This window comes from Nothobranchius furzeri, chromosome 5 (genome assembly GCF_043380555.1).
Source record: "Nothobranchius furzeri strain GRZ-AD chromosome 5, NfurGRZ-RIMD1, whole genome shotgun sequence".
NCBI lineage: Eukaryota > Metazoa > Chordata > Actinopteri > Cyprinodontiformes > Nothobranchiidae > Nothobranchius > Nothobranchius furzeri.
The window spans coordinates 15,162,856-15,185,427 of NC_091745.1; positions in this window are offsets into that span (position 1 = coordinate 15,162,856).

Consider the following 22,572-nt stretch of genomic DNA (forward strand, 5'->3'; position numbering starts at 1 on the left):
TTAAAGGTTCATTAAAACTTTAAAATCTTCATTAAAACGTTAAAATCTTCATTAAAACATTAAAATGTTCATTAAAACGTTAAAGCCTTCATTAAAACATTAAAATCTTCGTTTTTAAAAACGTTAAAATGTTCATTAAAACGTTTAAAGTTTCATTAAAACGTTCAAATGTTCATTAAAACGTTTTAATTCATTAAAACGTTAAAATCTTCCTTAAAACGTTAAAATCTTCATTTTTAAAAACGTTAAATGTTCATTAAAACGTTAAATTCTTGATTAAAAAGTTAAAATGTTCAATTTTTGAAAAAAGCAGTCTCCTTCTGATATCATAAAGAAACAAGCAGTCTCCTTCTGACATCATAAAGAAACAAGCAGTCTCCTTCTGACAGCATAAAGAAACAAGCAGTCTCCTTCTGACATCACAAAGAAACAAGCAGTCTCTTTCTGACATCATAAAGAAACAAGCAGTCTCCTACTGACATCATAAAGAAACAAGCAGTCTCTTTCTGACATCATAAAGAAACAAGCAGTCTCCTTCTGACATCACAAAGAAACAAGCAGTCTCTTTCTGACATCATAAAGAAACAAGCAGTCTCCTACTGACATCATAAAGAAACAAGCAGTCTCCTTCTGACATCACAAAGAAACAAGCAGTCTCTTTCTGACATCATAAAGAAACAAGCAGTCTCCTACTGACATCATAAAGAAACAAGCAGTCTCTTTATGACATCATAAAGAAACAAGCAGTCTCCTTCTGACATCACAAAGAAACAAGCAGTCTCTTTCTGACATCATAAAGAAACAAGCAGTCTCCTACTGACATCATAAAGAAACAAGCAGTCTCCTTCTGACATCATAAAGAAACAAGCAGTCTCCTTCTGACATCATAAAGAAACAAGCAGTCTCCTTCTGACATCACAAAGAAACAAGCAGTCTCTTTCTGACATCATAAACAAACAAGCAGTCTCTGTCTGACATCATACAGAAACAAGCAGTCTACTTCTGACATCATAACGAAACAAGCAGTCTCCTTCTGATATCATGTAGAAACAAAAAGCCTCCTTCTGACATCATAAAGAAACAAGCAGTCTCTTTCTGATATCATGTAGAAACAAGCAGTCTCTTTCTGATATCATGTAGAAACAAGCAGTCTCCTTCTGATATCATGTAGAAACAAGCAGTCTCCTTCTGATATCATGTAGAAACAAACAGTCTCTTTCTGACATCATAAAGAAACAAGCAGTCTCCTGATATCATGTAGAAACAAGATATATATGTCTGATATATCAGAATATATATATATATATGCTTGTTGAATATAAATCTTCATTAAAACATTTAAATGTTCATTTTAAAAAACATTAAAATCATCATTAAAATGTTTAAATGTTCAATTTTTTGAAAACGTTAAAATGTTCATTAAAATGTTTAAATGATCATTAAAACGTTAAAATGTTCATTAAAACGTTTAAATGTTCATTAAAACGTTAAAATCTCCATTAAAACGTTAAAATTTTCATTTTTAAAAATGTTAAAATGTTCATGAAAACGTTTAAATGTCAATTAAAACGTTAAAATGTTCATTAAAATGTTTAAATGATCATTAAAACGTTAAAATGTTCATTAAAACGTTTAAATGTTCATTAAAACGTTAAAATCTCCATTAAAACGTTAAAATTTTCATTTTTAAAAATGTTAAAATGTTCATGAAAACGTTTAAATGTCAATTTAAACGTTAAATTCTTCATTAAAATGTTTAAATGTTCATTTTTAAAAACGTTAAAAGGTTAATTAAAACGTTAAAATTTTCATGAAAACGTTAACGTGTTCATTAAAATATTAAAATATTCATTTTTAAAACGTTAAAATGTTCATTACAATGTTAAAATGTTCGTTTTTAAAATGTTAAAATGTTCATTAAAACGTTTAAAGGTTCATTAAAACAATAAAATCATTAAAACTTTAAAATTTTCATTCTTAAAAACGTTAAAATGTTCATGAAAACGTTTAAATGTCCATCAAAACGTTAAATTCTTCATTAAAACGTGTAAATGTTCATTTTTGAAAACGTTAAAAGGTTAATTAAAACGTTGACATTTTCATGAAAACATTAACGTTTTCATTAAAACGTTAAAATGTTCATTTTTAAAATGTTAAAATGTTCATTAAAATGTTTAAAGGTTCATTAAAATGTTAAAATGCTCATTAAAACGTTTAAATGTTAATTTTTAAAATGTTAAAATCTTCATTAAAATGTTAAAATCTTCATTAAAACATTAAAATGTTCATTTTTAAAAACGTTAAAATGTTCATTAAAACGTTTAAATGTTCATGAAAACGTTACATTTTTCATTTAAACGTTTAAATGTTCATTAAAACGTTAAAACCTTCATTAAAACATTAAAATCTTCATTTTTAAAAACGTTAAAATGTTCATTAAAACGTTTAAAGTTTCATTAAAACATTCAAATGTTCATTAAAATGTTTTAATTCATTAAAACGTTAAAATCTTCATTAAAATGTTAAAATCTTCTATAAAACGTTAAAATCTTCATTTTTAAAAACGTTAATGTTAATTAAATCATTAAATTCTTGATTAAAAAGTTAAAATGTAAATTTTTTGAAAAAAGCAGTCTCTTTCTGATATCATAAAGAAACAAGCAGTCTCCTTCTGACATCATGTAGAAACAAGCAGTCCCTTTCTGACATCATAAAGAAACAAGCAGTCTCCTTCTTACATCAAAAAGAAACAAGCAGTCTCCTTCTGACATCATAAAGAAACAAGCAGTCTCCTTCTGACATCATAAAGAAACAAGCAGTATCCTTCTGACATCATACAGAAACAAGCAGTCTCCGTCTGACATCATACAGAAACAAGCAGTCTCCGTCTGACATCATACAGAAACAAGCAGTCTCCTTCTGATATCATGTAGAAACAAGCAGTCTCCTTCTGACATCATAAAGAAAGAAGCAGTCTACTTCTGACATCATAAAGAAAGAAGCAGTCTACTTCTGACATCATAAAGAAACAAGCAGTCTCCTTCTGATATCATGTAGAAACAAGCAGTCTCCTTCTGACATCATAAAAAAACAAACAGTCTCTTTCTGATATCATGTAGAAACAAGCAGTCTCCTTCTGACATCATAAAGAAACAAGCAGTCTCCTTCTGACATCATGTAGCAACAAGCAGTCTCTTTCTGACATCATAAAGAAACAAGCAGTCTCATTTTGACATCATAAAGAAACAAGCAGTATCTTGGTGACAACATAAAGAAACAAGCAGTCTCTTTCTGACATCATAAAGAAACAAGAAGTCTCTTTCTGACATCATAAAGAAACAAGCAGTCTCCTTCTGATATCATGTAGAAACAAGATATATATGTCTGATATATCAGAATATATATATGCTTGTTGAATATAAATCTTCATTAAAACGTTAAAATCTTCATTTTTAAAAACGTTAAATGTTCAGTAAAACGTTAAATTCTTGATTAAAAGGTTAAAATGTTCATTTTTTTAAAAAAGCACTCTCCTTCTGATATCATAAAGAAACAAGCAGTCTCCTTCTGACATCATGTAGAAATAAGCAGTCTCTTTCTGACATCATAAAGAAACAAGCAGTCTCCTTCTGACATCATAAAGAAACAAGCAGTCTCCTTCTGATATCAAAAAGAAACAAGCAGTCTCTTTCTGACATCATAAAGAAACAAGCCGTATCCTTCTGACATCATACAGAAACAAGCAGTCTTCTTTTGACATCATAAAGAAACAAGCAGTCTCCGTCTGACATCATTCAGAAACAAGCAGTCTCCTTCTGATATCATGTAGAAACAAGCAGTCTCCTTCTGACATTATAAAGAAAAAAGCAGTCTCCTTCTGACATCATAAAGAAAGAAGCAGTCTACTTCTGACATCATGTAGAAACAAGCAGTCTCCTTTTGACATCATAAAGAAACAAGCAGTCTCTTTCTGATATCATGTAGAAACAAGCAGTCTCTTTCTGATATCATGTAGAAACAAGCAGTCTCCTTCTGATATCATCAAGAAACAAGCAGTGTCCTTCTGACATCATAAAGAAACAAGCAGTCTCCTTTTGACATCATAAAGAAACAAGCAGTATCTTGGTGACATCATAATGAAACAAGCAGTATCTTGGTGACATCATAAAGAAACAAGCAGTCTCTTTCGGACATCATAAAGAAACAAGCAGTCTCTTTCTGACATCATAAAGAAACAAGCAGTCTCCTTCTGATATCATGTAGAAACAAGATATATATGTCTGATATATCAGAATATATATATGCTTGTTGAATATAAATCTTCATGAAAACATTTAAATGTTCATTTTAAAAAACATTAAAATCATCATTAAAATGATTAAATGTTCATTTTTTTAAACGTTAAAATGTTCATTAAAACGTTTAAATGATCATTAAAACATTAAAATGTTCATTAAAATGTTTAAATGTTCATTAAAACGTTAAAATCTTCATTAAAATGTTAAAATTTTCATTTTTAAAAATGTTAAAATGTTCATGAAAACGTTTAAATGTCCATTAAAATGTTTAAATGTTCATTAAAACGTTAAAATCTTCATTAAAATGTTAAAATTTTCATTTTTAAAAATGTTAAAATGTTCATGAAAACGTTTAAATGTCCATTAAAACGTTAAATTCTTCATTAAAATGTTTAAATGTTCATTTTTAAAAACGTTAAAAGGTTAATTAAAACGTTAAAATTTTCATGAAAACGTTAACGTGTTGATTAAAACGTTACAATATTCATTTTTAAAATGTTAAAATGTTCATTAAAACGTTTAAAGGTTCATTAAAACGTTAAAATGTTCGTTTTTAAAATGTTAAAATGTTCATTAAAACGTTTAAAGGTTCATTAAAACGTTAAAATCATTAAAATGTTAAAATTTTCATTTTTAAAAACGTTAAAATGTTAATTAAAACGTTAACGTTTTCATGAAAACGTTAACGTGTTCATTAAAACGTTAAAATGTTCATTTTTAAAATGTTCATTAAAATGTTTAAAGGTTCATTAAAACGTTAAAATGCTCATTAAAACGTTAAAATGTTTATTTTTAAAATGTTAAAATGTTCATGAAAACGTTTAAATGTCCATTAAAACGTTAAATTCTTCATTAAAATGTTTAAATGTTCATTTTTAAAAAGGTTAATTAAAACGTTAAAGTTTTCATGAAAACGTTAACGTGTTCATTAAAACGTTAAAATGTTCATTTTTAAAATGTTAAAATGTTCATTAAAATGTTTAAAGGTTCATTAAAACGTTAAAATGCTCATTAAAACGTTAAAATGTTCATTTTTAAAATGTTAAAATGTTTATTAAAACGTTTAAAGGTTCATTAAAACTTTAAAATCTTCATTAAAACGTTAAAATCTTCATTAAAACATTAAAATGTTCATTTTTAATAACGTTAAAATGTTCATTAAAACGTTTAAATGTTCATGAAAAGTTAAAATGTTAATTTAAACATTTAAATGTTCATTAAAACGTTAAAACCTTCATTAAAACATTAAAATCTTCATTTTTAAAAACGTTAAAATGTTCATTAAAACGTTTAAAGTTTCATCAAAACGTTCAAATGTTCATTAAAACGTTTTAATTCATTAAAACGTTAAAATCTTCATTAAACGATAAAATCTTCATTTTTGAAAATGTTAAATGTTCATTAAAACGTTAAATTATTGATTAAAAAGTTAAAATGTTCATTTTTGAAAAAAGCAGTCTCCTTCTGATATCATAAAGAAACAAGCAGTCTCCTTCTGAAATCATGTAGAAACAAGCAGTCTCTTTCTGACATCATAAAGAAACAAGCAGTCTCCTTCTGACATCATAAAGAAAGAAGCAGTCTCTTTCTGACATCATAAAGAAACAAGCAGTATCCTTCTGACATCATACAGACACAAGCAGTCTCCTTCTGACATCATAAAGAAACAAGCAGTCTCCGACTGACATCATACAGAAACAAGCAGTCTCCTTCTGATATCATGTAGAAACAAGCAGTCTCCTTCTGACATCATAAAGAAACAAGCAGTCTCCTTCTGACATCATAAAGAAAGAAGCAGTCTACTTCTGACATCATAAAGAAACAAGCAGTCTCCTTCTGACATCATAAAGAAAGAAGCAGTCTACTTCTGACATCATAAAGAAACAAGCAGTCTCCTTCTAACATCATAAAGAAACAAGCAGTCTCTTTCTGATATCATGTAGAAACAAGCAGTCTCCTTCTGACATCATAAAGAAACAAGCAGTCTCCTTCTGACATCATGTAGAAACAACCAGTCTCTTTCTGACATCATAAAGAAACAAGCAGTGTCCTCTTGACATCATAAAGAAACAAGCAGTCTCTTTCTGACATCATAAAAAAACAAGCAGTCTCTTTCTGACATCATAAAGAAACAAGCAGTCTCCTGATATCATGTAGAAACAAGATATATATGTCTGATATATCAGAATATATATATATATATATATATATATATATATATATATATATATATATATATATATATATATATATATATATATATGCTTGTTGAATATAAATCTTCATTAAAACATTTAAATGTTCATTTTAAAAAACATTAAAATCATCATTAAAATGTTTAAATGTTCATTTTTTGAAAACGTTAAAATGTTCATTAAAACGTTTAAATGATCATTAAAACGTTAAAATGTTCATTGAAACGTTTAAATGTTCATTAAAACGTTAAAATCTTCATTAAAACGTTAAAATTTTTATTTTTAAAAATGTTAAAATGTTCATGAAAACATTTAAATGTCAATTAAAACGTTAAATTCTTCATTAAAATGTTTAAATGTTCATTTTTAAAAATGTTAAAAGGTTAATTAAAACATTAAAATTTTCATGAAAACGTTAACGTGTTCATTAAAATGTTAAAATATTCATTTTTAAAACGTTAAAATGTTCATTACAAAGTTAAAATGTTTGTTTTTAAAATGTTAAAATGTTCATTAAAACGTTTAAAGGTTCATTAAAACAATAAAATCATTAAAACGTTAAAATTTTCATTTTTAAAAACGTTAAAATGTTCATAAAAACGTTTAAATGTCCATTAAAACGTTAAATTCTTCATTAAAACGTGTAAATGTTCATTTTTGAAAACGTTAAAAGGTTAATGAAAACGTTGACATTTTCATGAAAACATTAACGTGTTCATTAAAACGTTAAAATGTTCATTTTTAAAATGTTAAAATGTTCACTAAAATGTTTAAAGGTTCATTAAAACGTTAAAATGCTCATTAAAACGTTAAAATGTTAATTTTTAAAATGTTAAAATGTTCATTAAAACGTTTAAAGGTTCATTAAAACTTTAAAATCTTCATTAAAATATTAAAATCTTCATTAAAACATTAAAATGTTCATTTTTAAAAACGTCAAAATGTTCATTAAAACATTTAAATGTTCATGAAAACGTTAAAATGTTCATTTAAACGTTTAAATGTTCATTAAAACGTTAAAACCTTCAATAAAACATTAAAATCTTCATTTTTAAAAACGTTAAAATGTTCATTAAAACGTTTAGTTTCATTAAAACATTCAAATGTTCATTAAAACATTATAATTCATTAAAACGTTAAAATCTTCATTTTTAAAAACGTTAATGTTCATTAAAACATTAAATTCTTGATTAAAAAGTTAAAATGTTAATTTTTTGAAAAAAGCAGTCTCCTTCTGATATCATAAAGAAAGAAGCAGTCTCCTTCTGACATCATGTAGAAACAAGCAGTCTCCTTTTGACATCATAAAGAAACAAGCAGTATCTTGGTGACATCATAAAGAAACAAGCAGTCTCTTTCGGACATCATAAAGAAACAAGCAGTCTTTTTCTGACATCATAAAGAAACAAGCAGTCTCCTTCTGATATCATGTAGAAACAAGATATATATGTCTGATATATCAGAATATATATATGCTTGTTGAATATAAATCTTCATTAAAACATTTAAATGTTCATTTTAAAAAACATTAAAATCATCATTAAAATGATTAAATGTTCATTTTTTTTAAACGTTAAAATGTTCATTAAAACGTTTAAATGATCATTAAAACGTTAAAATGTTCATTAAAACGTTTAAATGTTCATTAAAACGTTAAAATCTTCATTAAAATGTTAAAATTTTCATTTTTTAAAATGTTAAAATGTTCATGAAAACGTTTAAATGTCCATTAAAACGTTAAATTCTTCATCAAAATGTTTAAATGTTCATTTTTAAAAACATTAAAAAGTTAATTAAAACGTTAAAATTTTCATGAAAACGTTAACGTGTTGATTAAAACGTTACAATATTCATTTTTAAAATGTTAAAATGTTCATTAAAACGTTTAAAGGTTCATTAAAACGTTAAAATGTTCATTAAAACGTTAAAATGTTCGTTTTAAAAATGTTAAAATGTTCATTAAAACGTTTAAAGGTTCATTAAAACGTTAAAATCATTAAAACGTTAAAATTTTCATTTTTAAAAACGTTAAAATGTTAATTAAAACGTTAAAATCTTCATTAAAATGTTAAAATTTTCATTTTTAAAAATGTTAAAATGTTCATGAAAACGTTTAAATGTCCATTAAAATGTTTAAATGTTCATTAAAACGTTAAAATCTTCATTAAAATGTTAAAATTTTCATTTTTAAAAATGTTAAAATGTTCATGAAAACGTTTAAATGTCCATTAAAACGTTAAATTCTTCATTAAAATGTTTAAATGTTCATTTTTAAAAACGTTAAAAGGTTAATTAAAACGTTAAAATTTTCATGAAAACGTTAACGTGTTGATTAAAACGTTACAATATTCATTTTTAAAATGTTAAAATGTTCATTAAAACGTTTAAAGGTTCATTAAAACGTTAAAATGTTCGTTTTTAAAATGTTAAAATGTTCATTAAAACGTTTAAAGGTTCATTAAAACGTTAAAATCATTAAAATGTTAAAATTTTCATTTTTAAAAACGTTAAAATGTTAATTAAAACGTTAAAGTTTTCATGAAAACGTTAACGTGTTCATTAAAACGTTAAAATGTTCATTTTTAAAATGTTCATTAAAATGTTTAAAGGTTCATTAAAACGTTAAAATGCTCATTAAAACGTTAAAATGTTTATTTTTAAAATGTTAAAATGTTCATGAAAACGTTTAAATGTCCATTAAAACGTTAAATTCTTCATTAAAATGTTTAAATGTTCATTTTTAAAAAGGTTAATTAAAACGTTAAAGTTTTCATGAAAACGTTAACGTGTTCATTAAAACGTTAAAATGTTCATTTTTAAAATGTTAAAATGTTCATTAAAATGTTTAAAGGTTCATTAAAACGTTAAAATGCTCATTAAAACGTTAAAATGTTCATTTTTAAAATGTTAAAATGTTCATTAAAACGTTTAAAGGTTCATTAAAACTTTAAAATCTTCATTAAAACGTTAAAATCTTCATTAAAACATTAAAATGTTCATTTTTAAAAACGTTAAAATATTCATTAAAACGTTTAAATGTTCATGAAAAGTTAAAATGTTAATTTAAACATTTAAATGTTCATTAAAACGTTAAAACCTTCATTAAAACATTAAAATCTTCATTTTTAAAAACGTTAAAATGTTCATTAAAACGTTTAAAGTTTCATCAAAACGTTCAAATGTTCATTAAAACGTTTTAATTCATTAAAACGTTAAAATCTTCATTAAACGATAAAATCTTCATTTTTGAAAATGTTAAATGTTCATTAAAACGTTAAATTATTGATTAAAAAGTTAAAATGTTCATTTTTTGAAAAAAGCAGTCTCCTTCTGATATCATAAAGAAACAAGCAGTCTCCTTCTGAAATCATGTAGAAACAAGCAGTCTCTTTCTGACATCATAAAGAAACAAGCAGTCTCCTTCTGACATCATAAAGAAAGAAGCAGTCTCTTTCTGACATCATAAAGAAACAAGCAGTATCCTTCTGACATCATACAGACACAAGCAGTCTCCTTCTGACATCATAAAGAAACAAGCAGTCTCCGACTGACATCATACAGAAACAAGCAGTCTCCTTCTGATATCATGTAGAAACAAGCAGTCTCCTTCTGACATCATAAAGAAACAAGCAGTCTCCTTCTGACATCATAAAGAAAGAAGCAGTCTACTTCTGACATCATAAAGAAACAAGCAGTCTCCTTCTGACATCATAAAGAAAGAAGCAGTCTACTTCTGACATCATAAAGAAACAAGCAGTCTCCTTCTAACATCATAAAGAAACAAGCAGTCTCTTTCTGATATCATGTAGAAACAAGCAGTCTCCTTCTGACATCATAAAGAAACAAGCAGTCTCCTTCTGACATCATGTAGAAACAACCAGTCTCTTTCTGACATCATAAAGAAACAAGCAGTGTCCTCTTGACATCATAAAGAAACAAGCAGTCTCTTTCTGACATCATAAAAAAACAAGCAGTCTCTTTCTGACATCATAAAGAAACAAGCAGTCTCCTGATATCATGTAGAAACAAGATATATATGTCTGATATATCAGAATATATATATATATATATATATATATATATATATATATATATATATATATATATATATATATATATGCTTGTTGAATATAAATCTTCATTAAAACATTTAAATGTTCATTTTAAAAAACATTAAAATCATCATTAAAATGTTTAAATGTTCATTTTTTGAAAACGTTAAAATGTTCATTAAAACGTTTAAATGATCATTAAAACGTTAACATGTTCATTAAAACGTTTAAATGTTCATTAAAACGTTAAAATCTTCATTAAAACGTTAAAATTTTTATTTTTTAAAATGTTAAAATGTTCATGAAAACATTTAAATGTCAATTAAAACGTTAAATTCTTCATTAAAATGTTTAAATGTTCATTTTTAAAAATGTTAAAAGGTTAATTAAAACATTAAAATTTTCATGAAAACGTTAACGTGTTCATTAAAATGTTAAAATATTCATTTTTAAAACGTTAAAATGTTCATTACAACGTTAAAATTTTTGTTTTTAAAATGTTAAAATGTTCATTAAAACGTTTAAAGGTTCATTAAAACAATAAAATCATTAAAAAGTTAAAATTTTCATTTTTAAAAACGTTAAAATGTTCATGAAAATGTTTAAATGTCCATCAAAACGTTAAATTCTTCATTAAAACGTGTAAATGTTCATTTTTGAAAACGTTAAAAGGTTAATTAAAACGTTGACATTTTCATGAAAACATTAACGTGTTCATTAAAACGTTAAAATGTTCATTTTTAAAACGTTAAAATGTTCACTAAAATGTTTAAAGGTTCATTAAAACGTTAAAATTCTCATTAAAACGTTAAAATGTTAATTTTTAAAATGTTAAAATGTTCATTAAAACGTTTAAAGGTTCATTAAAACTTTAAAATCTTCATTAAAATATTAAAATCTTCATTAAAACATTAAAATGTTCATTTTTAAAAACGTTAAAATGTTCATTAAAACATTTAAATGTTCATGAAAACGTTAAAATGTTCATTTAAACGTTTAAATGTTCATTAAAACGTTAAAACCTTCACTAAAACATTAAAATCTTCATTTTTAAAAACGTTAAAATGTTCATTAAAACGTTTAGTTTCATTAAAACATTCAAATGTTCATTAAAACGTTATAATTCATTAAAACGTTAAAATCTTCATTTTTAAAAACGTTAATGTTCATTAAAACATTAAATTCTTGATTAAAAAGTTAAAATGTTAATTTTTTGAAAAAAGCAGTCTCCTTCTGATATAAAGAAAGAAGCAGTCTCCTTCTGACATCATGTAGAAACAAGCAGTCTCCTTTTGACATCATAAAGCAACAAGCAGTCTCTTTCTGATATCATGTAGAAACAAGCAGTCTCCTTCTGATATCATCAAGAAACAAGCAGTGTCCTTCTGACATCATAAAGAAACAAGCAGTCTCCTTTTGACATCATAAAGAAACAAGCAGTATCTTGGTGACATCATAAAGAAACAAGCAGTCTCTTTCGGACATCATAAAGAAACAAGCAGTCTTTTTCTGACATCATAAAGAAACAAGCAGTCTCCTTCTGATATCATTTAGAAACAAGATATATATGTCTGATATATCAGAATATATATATGCTTGTTGAATATAAATCTTCATTAAAACATTTAAATGTTCATTTTAAAAAACATTAAAATCATCATTAAAATGATTAAATGTTCATTTTTTTAAACGTTAAAATGTTCATTAAAACGTTTAAATGATCATTAAAACGTTAAAATGTTCATTAAAACGTTTAAATGTTCATTAAAACGTTAAAATCTTCATTAAAATGTTAAAATTTTCATTTTTTTAAATGTTAAAATGTTCATGAAAACGTTTAAATGTCCATTAAAACGTTAAATTCTTCATCAAAATGTTTAAATGTTCATTTTTAAAAACGTTAAAAAGTTCATTAAAACGTTAAAATTTTCATGAAAACGTTAACGTGTTGATTAAAACGTTACAATATTCATATTTAAAATGTTAAAATGTTCATTAAAACGTTTAAAGGTTCATTAAAACGTTAAAATGTTCATTAAAACGTTAAAATGTTCGTTTTAAAAATGTTAAAATGTTCATTAAAACGTTTAAAGGTTCATTAAAACGTTAAAATCATTAAAACGTTAAAATTTTCATTTTTAAAAACGTTAAAATGTTAATTAAAACGTTAAAGTTTTCATGAAAACGTTAACGTGTTCATTAAAACGTTAAAATGTTCATTTTTAAAATGTTAAAATGTTCATTAAAATGTTTAAAGGTTCATTAAAACGTTAAAATGCTCATTAAAACGTTAAAATGTTCATTTTTAAAATGTTAAAATGTTCATGAAAACGTTTAAATGTCCATTAAAACGTTAAATTCTTCATTAAAATAATTAAATGTTCATTTTTAAAAACGTTAAAAGGTTAATTAAAACGTTAACGTTTTCATGAAAACGTTAACGTGTTCATTAAAACGTTAAAATGTTCAATTTTAAAATGTTAAAATGTTCATTAAAATGTTTAAAGGTTCAATAAAACGTTAAAATGCTCATTAAAACGTTAAAATGTTCCTTTTTAAAATGTTAAAATGTTCATTAAAACGTTTAAAGGTTCATTAAAACTTTAAAATCTTCATTAAAACGTTAAAATCTTCATTAAAACATTAAAATGTTCATTTTTAAAAACGTTAAAATGTTCATTAAAACGTTTAAATGTTCATGAAAAGTTAAAATGTTAATTTAAACATTTAAATGTTCATTAAAACGTTAAAACCTTCATTAAAACATTAAAATCTTCATTTTTAAAAACGTTAAAATGTTCATTAAAACGTTTAAAGTTTCATCAAAGTGTTCAAATGTTCATTAAAACGTTTTAATTCATTAAAACGTTAAAATCTTCATTAAAACGATAAAATCTTCATTTTTAAAAACGTTAAATGTTCAATAAAACGTTAAATTATTGATTAAAAAGTTAAAATGTTCATTTTTTGAAAAAAGCAGTCTCCTTCTGATATAAAGAAACAAGCAGTCTCCTTCTGACATCATGTAGAAACAAGCAGTCTCTTTCTGACATCATAAAGAAACAAGCAGTCTCCTTCTGACATCATAAAGAAACAAGCAGTCTCCGACTGACATCATACAGAAACAAGCAGTCTCCTTCTGATATCATGTAGAAACAAGCAGTCTCCTTCTGACATCATAAAGAAACAAGCAGTCTCCTTCTGACATCATAAAGAAAGAAGCAGTCTACTTCTGACATCATAAAGAAACAAGCAGTCTCCTTCTGATATCATGTAGAAACAAGCAGTCTCCTTCTAACATCATAAAGAAACAAGCAGTCTCTTTCTGACATCATAAAGAAACAAGCTGTATCCTTCTTACATCATACAGACACAAGCAGTCTCCTTCTGACATCATAAAGAAACAAGCAGTCTCTGACTGACATCATACAGAAACAAGCAGTCTCCTTCTGACATCATAAAGAAACAAGCAGTCTCCTTCTGACATCATGTAGAAACAAGCAGTCTCTTTCTGACATCATAAAGAAACAAGCAGTGTCCTCTTGACATCATAAAGAAACAAGCAGTATCTTGGTGACATCATAAAGAAACAAGCAGTCTCTTTCTGACATCATAAAAAAACAAGCAGTCTCTTTCTGACATCATAAAGAAACAAGAAGTCTCTTTCTGACATCATAAAGAAACAAGCAGTCTCCTTCTGATATCATGTAGAAACAAGATATATATGTCTGATATATCAGAATATATATATGCTTGTTGAATATAAATCTTCATTAAAATGTTAACATCTTCATTTTTAAAAACGTTAAATGTTCATTTAAACGTTAAATTCTTGATTAAAAAGTTAAATTGTTCATTTTTTGAAAAAAGCAGTCTCCTTCTGATATCATAAAGAAAGAAGCAGTCTACTTCCTTACATCATAAAGAAACAAGCAGTCTCCTTCTGGTATCATGTAGAAACAATCAGTCTCCTTCTCACATCATAAAGAAACAAGCAGTCTCTTTCTGATATCATGTAGAAACAAGCAGTCTCCTTCTGACATCATAAAGAAACAAGCAGTCTCTGATATCATGTAGAAACAAGCAGTCTCCTTCTGATATCATCAAGAAACAAGCAGTGTCCTTTCTCACATCATAAAGAAACAAGCAGTCTCCTTTTGACATCATAAAGAAACAAGCAGTATCTTGGTGACATCATAAAGAAACAAGCAGTCTCTTTCTGACATCATAAAGAAACAAGCAGTCTCTTTCTGACATCATAAAGAAAAAAGCAGTCTCCTTCTGATATCATGTAGAAACAAGATATATATGTCTGATATATCATAATATATATATATGCTTGTTGAATATAAATCTTCATTAAAACATTTAAATGTTCATTTTAAAAAACATTAAAATAATCATTAAAATGTTTAAATGTTGATTTTTTTAAACGTTAAAATGTTCATTAAAACGTTTAAATGATCATTAAAACGTTAAAATGTTCATTAAAACGTTTAAATGTTCATTAAAACGTTAAAATCTTCATTAAAACGTTAAAATTTTCATTTTTAAAACGTTAAAATGCTCATTAAAACGTTAAAATGTTCATTTTTAAAATGTTAAAATGTTCATTAAACGTTTAAAGGTTCATTAAAACTTTAAAATCTTCATTAAAACGTTAAAATCTTCATTAAACATTAAAATGTTCATTAAAACGTTAAAGCCTTCATTAAAACATTAAAATCTTCGTTTTTAAAAACGTTAAAATGTTCATTAAAACGTTTAAAGTTTCATTAAAACGTTCAAATGTTCATTAAAACGTTTTAATTCATTAAAACGTTAAAATCTTCCTTAAAACGTTAAAATCTTCATTTTTAAATACGTTAAATGTTCATTAAAACGTTAAATTCTTGATTAAAAAGTTAAAATGTTCAATTTTTGAAAAAAGCAGTCTCCTTCTGATATCATAAAGAAACAAGCAGTCTCCTTCTGACATCATAAAGAAACAAGCAGTCTCCTTCTGACATCATAAAGAAACAAGCAGTCTCCTTCTGACATCACAAAGAAACAAGCAGTCTCTTTCTGACATCATAAAGAAACAAGTAGTCTCCTACTGACATCATAAAGAAACAAACAGTCTCCTTCTGACATCATAAAGAAACAAGCAGTCTCCTTCTGACATCACAAAGAAACAAGCAGTCTCTTTCTGACATCATAAAGAAACAAGCAGTCTCCTACCGACATCATAAAGAAACAAGCAGTCTCCTTCTGACATCACAAAGAAACAAGCAGTCTCTTTCTGACATCATAAAGAAACAAGCAGTCTCCTACTGACATCATAAAGAAACAAGCAGTCTCTTTCTGACATCATAAAGAAACAAGCAGTCTCCTTCTGACATCACAAAGAAACAAGCAGTCTCTTTCTGACATCATAAAGAAACAAGCAGTCTCCTACTGACATCATAAAGAAACAAGCAGTCTCCTTCTGACATCATAAAGAAACAAGCAGTCTCCTTCTGACATCATAAAGAAACAAGCAGTCTCCTTCTGACATCACAAAGAAACAAGCAGTCTCTTTCTGACATCATAAAGAAACAAGCAGTCTCCTACTGACATCATAAAGAAACAAGCAGTCTCCTTCTGACATCGTAAAGAAACAAGCAGTCTCCTTCTGACATAAAGAAAGAAGCAATCTACTTCTGACATCATAAAGAAACAAGCAGTCTCCTTCTGATATCATGTAGAAACAAGCAGTCTCCTTCTGACATCATACAGAAACAAGCAGTCTCCTTCTGACATCATACAGAAACAAGCATTCTCCTTCTGATATCATGTAGAAACAAGCAGTTTCCTTCTGACATCATAAAGAAACAAGCAGTCTCCTTCTGACATCATAAAGAAAGAAGCAATCTACTTCTGACAACATAAAGAAACAAGCAGTCTCTTTCTGATATCATGTAGAAACAAGCAGTCTCCATTTGAGATCATAAAGAAAGAAGCAATCTACTTCTGATATCATAAAGAAACAAGCAGTCTCTTTCTGACATCATAAAGAAACAAGCAGTCTCCTTCTGACATCATAAAGAAAGAAGCAATCTACTTCTGACATCATAAAGAAACAAGCAGTCTCTTTCTGATATCATAAAGAAACAAGCAGTCTCCTTTTGAGATCATAAAGAAAGAAGAAATCTACTTCTGACATCATAAAGAAACAAGCAGTCTCCTTCTGACATCATAAAGAAACAAGCAGTCTTCTTCTGATATCATGTAGAAACAAGCAGTCTCCTTCTGACATCATACAGAAACAAGCAGTCTCCTTCTGACATCATAAAGAAACAAGCAGTCTCCGTCTGACATCATACACAAACAAGCAGTCTCCTTCTGATATCATGTAGAAACAAGCAGTTTCCATCTGACATCATAAAGAAACAAGCAGTCTCCTTCTGACATCATAAAGAAAGAAGCAATCTACTTCTGACATCATAAAGAAACAAGCAGTCTCCTTCTGATATCATGTAGAAACAAGCAGTTTCCTTCTGACATCATAAAGAAACAAGCAGTCTCCGTCTGACATCATAAAGAAACAAGCAGTCTCCTTCTGATATCATGTAGAAACAAGCAGTCTCCTTCTGATATCATAAAGAAACAAGCAATCTCTTTCTGATATCATAAAGAAACAAGCAGTCTCTTTCTGATATCATGTAGGAACAAGCAATCTCTTTCTGATATCATAAAGAAACAAGCAGTCTCCGTCTGACATCATAAAGAGACAAGCAGTCTCCTTCTGATATCATGTAGAAACAAGCAGTCTCCTTCTGATATCATAAAGAAACAAGCAATCTCTTTCTGATATCATAAAGAAACAAGCAGTCTCTTTCTGATATCATGTAGGAACAAGCAGTCTCCTTCTGATATCATAAAGAAACAAGCAATCTCTTTCTGTTATCATGTAGAAACAAGCAGTCTCCTTCTGACATCATGTAGAAACAAGCAGTCTTCTGATATCTTGTAGAAACAAGCAGTCTCCTTCTGACATCATAAAGAAACAAGCAGTCTCCTTCTGATATCATGTAGAAACAAGCAGTCTCCTGACATCATAAAGAAACAAGCAATCTCTTTCTGATATCATAAAGAAACAAGCAGTCTCTTTCTGACATCATGTAGAAACAAGCAGTCTCCTTCTGATATCATGTAGAAACAAGCAGTCTCCTTCTGATATCATGTAGAAACAAGTAGAATTGGCAAGCCAAATGAGCATTTATTCTGATATCAGGATATCAGCCAGAATTGTCATGAACATGTAAGCCATTTCTGTCCACTAGTTAACTAGTTAGACATGTTTGTGTCAACTAGTTAAATATCGAGGGTGAAAATGTGCCCACTAGTTAACTAGTGACAGCAGAAATGCGCACTAGTTAACTAGTGAACACATTTAGGCTTCAGTAGTTAACTAGTTGACACAAAAACTGCTCACTAGTTAACTAGTAAAAGCAGAAATGCATAGCAGTCAGCTACTTGAAGGTATTTGTCTCACTAGTTAACTAGTGAGGGTCAAAATGTGCACACTAGTTAACTTGTGGTAGACATAAATGCGCACTAGTTAACTAGTGAACATATTTTGGCTTCACTAGTTAACTAGTTGACACATAAATGGCTCACTAGTTAACTAGTAAAGACCAAAATGCATACCAGTCAGCTAGTTGAAGGTTTTTGTGTCTCACTAGTTAACTAGTGATGGCCAAAATGTGCACACTAGTTAACTTGTGGTAGACATAAATGTGCACTAGTTAACTAGTGAACACATTTTGGCTTCACTAGTTAACTAGTTGTCACATAAATGGCTCACTAGTTAACTAGTAAAGGCCAAAGTGCATACCAGTCAGCTAGTTGAAGGTTTTTTGTGTCTCACTAGTTAACTATTGATGGCCAAAATGTGCACACTAGTTAACTAGTGAAGGCTTAACTCCTAACTAGTTAACTAGTTGGAGTAGGTCAGTGCCACTAGTTAACTAGTGAACCATTAATGGCTCACTAGCTAGCTAGTTGATGGCAGCAGGCTCACTAGTTACCTAGTTGATGCATCCATTGTCCAAACTAGTTAACTAGTGAGGACATAAATGTATACTAGTAAACTAGTTCAAGTCTACATTCACACTAGCTAGCTAGTTGCGCAGAATTCTAATTAGGAGGCGGAGAATTTCTCAAATTAAGACTCTCTATTGGCTCCCTGTGTCAAAATAAAATATGACAACCAATCACAGTGCGGAATTTCGTAAAATCCCACCCCAAACATTTGCATGTGGCACACAAGTTAACATGCTGGCCAGAGGAACCTCAGCTAGTGAACTAGTAGTGGCTTCAGTGTGACACTTACATGTAAACTTGTGAAGGCAGAACTGCTCACTAGTTAACTAGAGAGGGTACAAATGTCCACTAGTTAACTAGTGAGGTGCAAAATAAGTGTCACTAGTTCACTAGTGGGCCCCAAATCGCCCACAAGTTAACTAGTAAGGTGCGGATATGCTCACTAGTTAACTAGTGAGGTGCAGATTTGCTCACTAGTTAACTAGTGCGCCCTAAAGCACCCACTAGTTAACTAGTAAGGTGCAAAAAAGCATCACTAGTTAACTTGTAAAGTGCAGATATGCTCACTAGTTAACTAGTGGGCCCCAAAATGTCAACAAGTTAACTAGTAGGGTGCGGATTTGCTCACTAGTTAACTAGTGAGGCACAGATATGCTCACTAGTTAACTAGTGATGTGCGGATTTGCTCACTAGTTAACTAGTGAGGTGCAGATTTGCTCACTAGTTAACTAGTGTGCCCTAAAGCACCCACTAGTTAACTAGTAAGGTGCAAAAAAGCATCACAAGTTAACTTGTAAAGTGCAGATATGCTCACTAGTTAACTAGTGGGCCCCAAAACGCCAACTAGTTAACTAGTAGGGTGCGGATTTGCTCACTAGTTAACTAGTGAGGCACAGATATGCTCACTAGTTAACTAGTGAAGTGCGGATTTGCTTACTAGCTAACTAGTGAGGCGCGGATTTGCTCACTAGTTAACTAGTGAAGTGCGGATTTGCTCACTAGTTAACTAGTGAGGTGCGGATTTGCTCACTAGTTAACTAGTGAGGTGCGGATTTGCTCACTAGTTAACTAGTGAGGTGCGGATTTGCTCACTAGTTAACTAGTGAGGTGCAGATATGCTCACTAGTTAACTAGTGAGGTGCAGATATGCTCACTAGTTAACTAGTGCGCACAAGACGCACACTAGTTGCTGTTTTTGGAGCAATCTAGTTTACTTGTTATGTAAAAATGTGTTCTTACTAGTTAACTAGTGACAAATTTACCTTCACTAGTTAACTAGTTGACATATTTGGCCTTTCTAGTTCACTTGTAATGGGACAGGAAGCACTCACTAGTTAACTAGTGAGCATATCTGCATTATAATTTTTTCTCACTAGCTTATAGAGGGCAAACTGAGCCTTACATGTTAAGTAGTGAACACAAAACACTGTCACTAGTTAACTAGCTGCAGAAAAATGCCCCTAAAACTAGTAAATTTGTGGAATTTGAATAAATACACACTTGGCTGGCATTCTGTGTAACATGTTAATTAGTTCGACCGCTGTACTGCTCACTAGTTAGCTAGTGAGCAAATCCGGCCTTTACATGCAAATGAAGAAATGCAGAACAGCAATGTGATTGGTCCATGTAGGACTGAGAAACAGAGAAAGTATGGCGGACTCTGTTCAGGCTGTTCTAAGAGAAAATTTGATAAACTAAGATCGTTTGAGCACATAAATATGTTTTGACGATATTTGTAGCGAGAAAGTTGTGGTGTATTGCTGTAATCTTTGTTCAGTTAACGTGTGCAGTCTTTAGTTTTCAGTTATTAGTCTGAAAAAGCCTGGAGGCGGAAGGCAGCGGCAGACAGCATGTCTGTTTCTGTTGACAGGAAAGTGCAGAAACTCCGCAGAAATCTCCGTCAGATATATTGTTTCACATTTGTACAGAAGCGACAAGTTTATAATAATAAAAAAGGCTCTATTTTACATACGTTGCTGTAAAGCCTGCCAGCACTCATAGTGTTTTAAAGGTATTAATTTGCGAGGAGATGTAGCACCCAGTGCTGGTGGTCTAGTGACTAATGCGTTCACCTGCAATGGTGAAGGTCGCGGGTTCGATACTGGATCATACACTTTAGTTTTGTACATTATTTCACTTCTTTTCTTTTGCATAATTTTTGTATTTATGTCAACAAGAAACAAAATACGTAACGGATTAGTGGGCAGAGTTACACACACACACACACACACACACACACACACACACACAAAACATGTAAACAAGTATTTTATGAGTATGAATCTGATTATTGCCGACAGTCGATATTTAAGCATGTGTGTCCCCCTTCCTCAATCCATCCTCGCAAAATAAAATCATCGGCACAGCACAGCAGGCTTTCTCTTGATCCAGAACTAGCACTTCGAAATTGATCATGTCCGCGGCCATCTGCTGCACAATCAGCTGCTCGCATCGCGGGAAACATTGAAAACAGCTTCATGAACTGAGACACAACAGGGTTAACATCGACAAAAAAATCCACAAATAAATCTAAATAATTAATGCCATTTCCGTCTTTTTCGTTGAAATATACAAATAGCAGATCATAAATCTAGAGCAGAAAAAGCTGCTGCAGGAAGCAGGGTTTGTAGTTATTCATGCACCAATTCATCAATGTGATTATTGATCAAGATCAGGTAAACTGATATTAATGTTGCAACATTTCATTTGATCATCTGAATGATACCACACAACTGAATGACCTGTTGAGTCTCTGCATATTCAGGTATTTACTACGGAAAACAAACAACAGCAGGCAGCAGCAGGACTCCCCATGTTATTTCTCGGGTCGCTGGCCCGCGGTCGTCGGGGCCTCTGCGGTCAGCTCTTAGCCGGGAAGCCCTCGTTCGGCTGCGTGGGCTGCTTCACCGTGGACCAGCTCCCAGCAGCCGCTGGTCGGGAGAAACGCTCTGGCTGCAGCTCCGATCAGACCCTACCAACACCTCGCCACAGACAGCACCGCATTAAAAGCCCACAATTACGACCCGCTCCCCATGTTACAGTTCTCAAGCACTGATGAACACATACATAACCCACAACAGCTATGAAATGTGTGTTATTTACGGCAAAAAGGAGATATTTTTCAAGCCGACGTGCCAATGTTAACCGCAGTTGGCTTGGAAATGTGCTGATTTTATTATTTTTGTCAATTAAAACCCCCCTTGTTTGCTCTTACGTTTTACGAAAACGCAATATTAATTAAAGCACGCTTTAGTGATCAGCATGTAAAGCAAAGAAGAAATGTGAACATTTCAACCCATTTCGAACCAACCAGTAATATGATTTCTTAATACGGTGCAGCGGCAGCATTTAAAAACCAAAATATAGTTTTTACTCTCCAAAAAAAGGAGAAGACAGTCACGGTGCAGCAACCCATTTTAGTCCATTAATCTCCACAATAAATATCCAGACAGAGAATTTCTACGGCCTCCCTGTAAACTCCAATGTCACCCAGGACCAGTCTTAAAGAGACAACGCGCTTAAAGGGAAAGTGTGTAGATTTCTGGCAATAGGGGGTAGTAAATACCAAAGTCACTGCAAACAAGCTGTATTTTTTGTTCAAGTGAGGACCTTACTAACTAATGCTCATAAAGCCAACAAAACCCTCTGGACTCTAGCTGTAACTCTCAAATTAGGATATGAGATTAATGACTCAGGTTCACGCTCCAATACATTAATTGTTTGAGAAATGCATCTTTTTATGTTGAGTGCCATCCGCCAAATAACACACGAGAAAAGGAAGAAGAAGAGTGTTGTTGCACAGTTTTCAAAGGAGTCAAAAACCACCAGCAAAACCATAAATACAGCTAAATAAACATAGAATCCAACATGGCGTCCTCCAGAGAGTCAGACCCTCGCCTGTGTATTTTATTACTATGAAGGGTACATGAACTGATTAGGAACACAATGTCATAGGGTCAA